Here is a 7,305-nt window from a genome sequence, read left to right as displayed (position 1 = left end):
TCATGTAAAGCAGCAAGAAAAGTCATCGACTGTTCAGCTTTACAACAATGTCTCCCCCCAGCCCACACTACATGAGGTGCAAAAGCAGCTCAGTTAAAAATGTCGTTCAAAGACTTGTCACACTGTGGTGGGCTGGCGCCGTGCCCGGGGTTTGTTTCCTGCCTTGCGCCCTGTGTTGGCTGGGATTGGCTCCAGCAGACCCCCGTGACCCTGTAGTTAGGATATAGCGGGTTGGATAATGGGTGGATGGACTTGTCACAGCCCACATGCATACCAGCTGTACCCCAATCTGAGGGGCAACCTCCATGGGACACTGCATACCAATGAGGGCATCAAGTCAGGCATGAAAGGTTGCCCAAGCGAGACAGAAAGTTTAATTTCAGTGGTACAGAAACACCCTGTGAATGTTTTAGAGCAGGAGTGGGCAATGTCGGTCCTGGAGAGCCGCGGTGGCTGCAGGTTTTTATTCCAAATTAATTGCTTAATTAGAAACCAATCCTTGTCAATCTCAGACCTTATTTAGTTTTATGGCTTGTTGCTCTGCAATGTGAGGTCTTATATCACAGGATATCCTACAAATGATTTGAAGCCTAAAAAGAATAATTTGTAGTCTGTCACATTTTTCTATTAAGTATTTTATTAAATCAAACAGTGTATGATGAACCCACGCAGATGTAAATGGAAAAGAAACTAGCTGGAGAACTGCTGGCTGCTTTGTCAGTTACATCGTATCGCTAATAAGGAGCCATTAAAACAGTGAAGTCAGCTGTTTAAGGTTGAAATAAGCAATTAAGGGTGGGGAACCTTAACAAGCGAGACCACTAATATGAAGCATCAAAATGTCACTTAAATAATAATTAGTTCATCAGCTAAATTGACTTCTCATTAAGAAACTGGGTTGGAACAAAGACTTGCAGCCACTGCGGCTCTCCAGGACCGACGTTGCCCACCCATGTTTAAGAGGAGTTTCAGTGCACTAAAAATTCAAAGCTGTTGAGTTTTGCTGGATCAGGTTCACAACTTTTTAGTTATCTTGTTTATTTTATTTAGAGTGCCCGTAGTGAATTCTTTGAAGAAAAGGTCGGCAACACAATCCATCAGCCCCGGATGTGACCACATGGCGGCGTCTTCACCTTTTTATATTAAAGGACTTTACTGTCATCTAGTGGGTAATTCATAATAGGCAGAAATCTGCGAAAATAAACCAAACATACTCACTTTTTTAAGGTTTTGTTTTTCTATAACTCCATTTTCGGATTTTGTTTAGTCCATGATAGTTTTTACAGTTGTTAGAGTCTAACCCAGTGAGCTCAAGGCAGTAACCAAGCTTAGATCGGATGTTGATCCATTATAAGACATCCTCTGTCCCATTTACACAAGTCAAATTAGAGTACTGTACAAGAAACAATTTACAGATGTATCATTTATTTATTTAGTGTGTTCTTTAACTTCACTGCAGGGTCACACAGCTGTTAGCATTGCTGAGGCACAGTTGAATTAGCCTGGGTTCAAATCGCAGCCTGGATACTGTCCATTGTGAAGTGTGCATATCCTCTCACTCTCTGCATGGGTTTTTCTCTCCCATATCCTAATGACATCCATGTTATCGATTTTAATTTGCACCTGTGTGGGTGTGGGCACAGTAATGGCCAGGCTACCCAGCCAGAGCTGCTTTCCTGCTCTAAGTCTAATACAGTACTAGTAACCAGGCGCCGTCCCAATGGGTGGGCGGGGCCAACCGTTAACGTGACGACAAGACACCTCATTGGTCAACAGGTTAGCAGTACATTCTAACTAAATGTGTATTTACGCTACTCGTTTATTTATCTTTCAACTTACCGACTGCAGTCTAAGCTTTCTGTCCTTAATTGCAGCAAACTCCGAAATTACAAGACAATAAAGGCCGCAATAATGTATTTTTCAACAGATACTATTGCAAGTCCATATACGTTTTACTGAGACACGATGACTTTTAATTCATTTTAACTGGCAAAAAATTCCGTTCAACCTTCGAAAAGGATTCTTGCCTAAATGCCGTATTCACGCAAATAAGCGCCTCGTCACAAATAAACGACACGGAGATGTCAATCAGAAAGGAATACACGATGCGGCGACTCTCTGAGTCAGTAAATAACTTGATGTCTTGTAGCCGTTGTCCAAAATATAATTTATTATAATATTATTTTATCCAAATTTTAACAACATGGTGCATGGAAACCCAAGGCTGTTTTTTAAACTAGAAAAAAATATTTTTAAAACTTATCTTTAAACAAAAAAGTCCCTGGAATTTGTGGTCACTTGTATTACGGATTCACGGTGATGCGTGCTGTGGCATGAAAACCGGGGATTCACGAATAGAGGAGCCAGGCTGGCGAGGTACAGGATCGCTACGTTCATATTCTCGGTGCACATTGCATCCAAAAGATGGTAAAGTGCAAGTTAGCAACTGTTACTCTCTTAAGATGTATTTTACTTTACAGTAGTATCTATTAAGTAATTGATTATGAAGCGCTTAATGCATTAATGTTACAGAAATGAATTATTTTTACTGTTTTTATGAACGAAAGTCGAGAAATAGAACTAAATATTGTGCTTTAATAAACAATACAAAAAGGCTATTCGGAAATAAACTCTGCAGCGCCTGCTGCGCCTGTAGGGTAATTTTTGGTGTGTTGGATATGTTTGATATAGAAGGCTATATCATTGCAAGACGTGTTTAATATTTTAATAAACTTTTAACTATTTAAATACTTTTAATTATTTAATTAATAAGTTATTTTTTATTATAGAATACCTTTATTATTTTTATTGGCATGGTGGCGCAGTGGGTAGTGCTGCTGCCTCGCAGTAAGGAGACCTGAGTTCGTTTCCCAGGTCTTTCCATGTGGAGTTTGCATGTTCTCCCCGTGTCTGCGTGGGTTTCCTCCCACAGTCCAAAGACATGCAGGTTAGGTGCATTGGCAATCCTATATTGTCCTTGGTGTGTGTGTGTGTGTGTGTATGTGTGCCCTGCCCAGGGTTTGTTCCTGCCTTCTGCCCTGTGCTGGCTGGGATTGGCTCCAGCAGAACCCCATGACCCTGTGTTAGGACATAGCGGGTTGGAAAAAAAATGACTGTTTCTGTTGATTGTGGGAAGCACCTTGAGTTGCCTGTAAATGTATGATAAGATGCTACATAAATAAAGTTATTATTATTATTTATTAATCTAATGTTCATCTCACCTGGTGCTCTGTAAAGACTGGGTGCACTGTTCGCCCCAGCAAGCGGTAACAGACCAACATTTTTGGGGCCCTGAAACTTGAACTGTTATGGGGGCCCCTTCACAACCAGCAATGAAGTCTGGACAACCACTGTTACCTTTTTCAATGGGGTTGTTCCACGGATAATCACCACAAAGATGTTTTTTGATACTGTAATAACCATTTAATCTTTATTGTAACTATTATTATTGCACTATATTATATTACTATTTTTAAAACTCCGTAGACTCCCACAATGTGGATTAAAGTCACCTGTTGGGCCCCTCCAGGATTAGCAGCCCACCTCATTTTCATAGTAGATCCGCCCAGCAACCTTCAGCAGCCCTCCATTGGACTGGGTGTATAAGATTGTTATGTTACTTTGCTGCCATCTAGTGGAGGATTGGCAAAAGGACACTTTCTCTATCCTTCCACCATACTTAATCAATACTAGGCTGACCCGCCTTTTAAGGCGACCGACTTTTAAGTTGACCACTTCTTAAGGCAATTCAATATGTAGATCAATTTGATATTTTATACAAACTCATTAATTTGGTTATATTGCATTTGTGCTGTATTACTTTAATACTCGTAGTTTCTGTTATTTTTGTGATGAAATTTAAACTTTTTTTATATTGAGGTCGCCCTTTTGAACCCCCCTGATATTTACTACGCGGTGAGGCATTTGTACTCCATCAACATTAATTATTTCCAGAGACATAATTTTGTCTATGTTTCCAGCGCATCGCGCACAAAAGCAAGGGAGCGATGGGAGCACCAGAACTCTACTCACATCATGTCGCTTCGTACCGCAGGCTGCAAGTAGTAAGTCTGTGATACGCGGAATACTGCTACGCTTTCCACTCACGGGACGGAAGGACAATCCTGACTGCCTTTATATAGTAAGAAAGAAGAAGAAGATATCGCACAGTCTGGAGTAGAAAATCATCTTTTACCTGGAAAAACGAAACTACAAATCCCATCGTGCATTGCAAAATGGACGGGGCGTGTGTGAAACTCCGCGCCTGCGTAGCACTCACGGGGCAGAAGGACAATCCCGACCGCTTTTATACAGAAGGATACTGTACTGTATATGCTGAGCAAATGATCCAAGAAGTCAGACTAGATGAAGAAGAATGCAGCATCAAGTTTGGAGGAAGACTGATTAAAACGTGTGATATGCAGATAATGAAACCTTACTTGTTGAAAGTGAAGAGGACTTCAAGCACATATTGATGAATATCAAAGACTACAGCCTCCAGTATGGGCTACATCTTAACATAAAGAAAACAAAAATCCTCACAACTGGACCAGAAAGCAACATCATAATAGATGAAGAGAAGACTAAGTCTGTCAAAGTCTTCATCTTACTTGGATTGACAGTTAATGCCCATGGAAGCAGCAGTCAAGAAATCAGACAGCGTATTGCATTCGGAAAATGTGCAGTAAAAGACGTCTCCAAGGTGTTTAAAAACAAAGATGCCCCAGTGAGGACTAAGGGGCGTCTGATCCAAGCAGTGGTGTTTTTATTGAGTGTACCGTGGACCGCCAGGAGAAGAAACAGGTCTTTCTTGGAGAACCAACGGAATGCTCCTTAGAGGCGAGAAAGGTGAAACTCTGTCTCATGAACTTTGGACGTGTTGTCTGAAGTTGTCTACGTGTTGTCTACCTAGAGAAGGACATCATGCTTGGTAAAGAGGAAGGACAATGAAAGGGAGGGAGACCACATACGAGAGAGATGGATTGATAACAGTGGTTGCAACAAAGAGGTCAAACATATCAGAAATTGTGAGGAAGGTGGAGAACCGGGCAGCTTTTCATTCTGCTGTAGAAAGGGTCGCTATGAGTCAGAATCGCCTCGATGGCACTGAACAGCAACAAAAAGTGGAAGATTGTGGTGGATCAACGGCAGGACCGTTTTAGTTCTGTGTAATTGCACCTAGCATATTAAATAGTATGGAGCTCATGAGAATTCGTAATAACAGCCCCTGGTGTAAATCAAAAAACAAAACTGCAAATATTGTATTTAAAAAGTACAGAGTTAGTTACAAAGTAACTCTTTTTAACTGACTGCACAATAACTGAGTGTCCATTGTCTTTGGAAATTTCCTGGGCGAAGCTGGGTAACATATCTAGTAAAGGCATAAAAACTGTTCAATGCTTTTCTGCAATTAGTTTACATACAGTGACTACCAAGTCAGAAATTTTAAACTTTAAAAGCTCAAGCATTAGACTGAACTCAAAAATGACAAAAGTTGTGCTTTCAAAGTACTACTTGTGTGTCAAATTTTGTAAACGTCTGAGCAGTGGTTTGGCTGCTATTGATATTGAACTTTAAAAGCTCAAAACCGAATAGCTGGAAGGCTCAAAAAAAAAAAAACCCACATCTTAAGAGTAATAAATGGAGACCACTTGCTAAGAATTGGCTCATTCACTCACATGTTATAGAGTCCACAGAATTTGTACTAGACACACATTTCCAAGAATGCTCAAAACATGCCCTAGTTATATCAGAACATTTTCAATTGACAATACAAGTTTAGATTTTCCTAGCATAATAAACTTAAGTGTTTCAACTCTCATACTGAAAGAACAGCCAGATTCTACAGACATTCAATAGATAGATAGATAGATAGATATGTAAGGCACTATATATTAGATAGATAGATAGATAGATAGATATGTAAGGCACTATATAATAGATAGATAAATAGATAGATATGTAAGGCACTATATAATAGATAGATAGATAGATAGATATGTAAGGCACTATATAATAGATAGATAGATAGATATGTAAGGCACTATATAATATATAGATAGATAGATAGATAGATAGATAGATAGATAGATAGATAGATACTTTATTAATCCCAAGGGGAAATTCACATACTCCAGCAGCAGCTTACTGATAAAAAACAGGAGTGATAGGAGTGATCAGTAAAATAGAGAAAAAGATAGAAAAATAAAGTCATACACAGAGCTGCAATACACTGTATCTGTAAAATGTAAAATGGGAAACTTCAGTCCTGGAGGGCTACAGGTCTTCATTCCAGTCACTTGCTTAATTAATAACCAGTTACACCGACCGATGGAAAAACTTCTTTCAGCTTAATTTTAATTTTCAGACTCCTTGTTTCCTTTCTTCTTAACATGCATTCAAACAATAAAGAGATGCAAAGCCAAACAACAGATGACCAGCTAACTCAATCCCACTTGCACCCATATGTCTATCATATTGGTACAATACGGTATCGGTTTCAATAAAATATTTTGAAAAGTAAAAAAGGGATGGTCACAGAAATATCAATCTACGCTGATCAACAACAAAACCTTTGGATGGCACTAACTAACAGACCTGGGTTTGTTTCCCGGGTCCTCCCTGCGTGGAGTTTGCTTGTTCTCCCCGTGTCTGCGTGGGTTTCCTCCCACAGTCCAAAGACATGCAGGTTAGGTGCATTGGCGATCCTAAATTGTCCCTAGTGTGCTTGTGTGCGTGCCCTACGGTGAGTTGGCCCCCTGCCGGGTTTGTTCTTGCCTTGCGCTGGCTCCAGCAGACCCCCGTGACCCTGTGTTAGGACATAGCAAGTTGGATAATGACTAACTGAGTGACTGACTGACTAACAGTTTTGCAAACACCTGGTGTGGTAGAGTAACCACACTAAGAAGCTGTAGCATTAAACAGTACGCTTCATTTACAGCAAGAATTGGAGCAAAAATGGTGGCCATCCAGGAAATGAATTATCTGGAAGACAGCAGGCCAGGCTCGTATGTAAGATAAGAGGAGGAGCTGCTCTCCAAATGCCAGTTTCTACATTCTTGGAGACTGTACAGGGATTGTGGGTATTTATGTTCTAATTTGCATCTTGTTTCATCTTTTTTGAAAGTATGTGCAATTAAATCAGCTTAACCAAGTCTAGTTCAAATGTTTTTGGTGGCACACAAGCTACTACCAGTAATCAAACACAAGAATGGAAACTTTGAAGGCCATAACGAAATCTCCTGCACGTCCCCTCTATGACACACTAGCACTGACGACTTTTAGCCAACAAATTATTGAGCAGAA

The sequence above is a fragment of the Polypterus senegalus genome, chromosome 15, assembly GCF_016835505.1.
Source record: "Polypterus senegalus isolate Bchr_013 chromosome 15, ASM1683550v1, whole genome shotgun sequence".
Classification (NCBI taxonomy): Eukaryota; Metazoa; Chordata; class Cladistia; order Polypteriformes; family Polypteridae; genus Polypterus; species Polypterus senegalus.
This window is presented reverse-complemented; position numbering follows the sequence as displayed.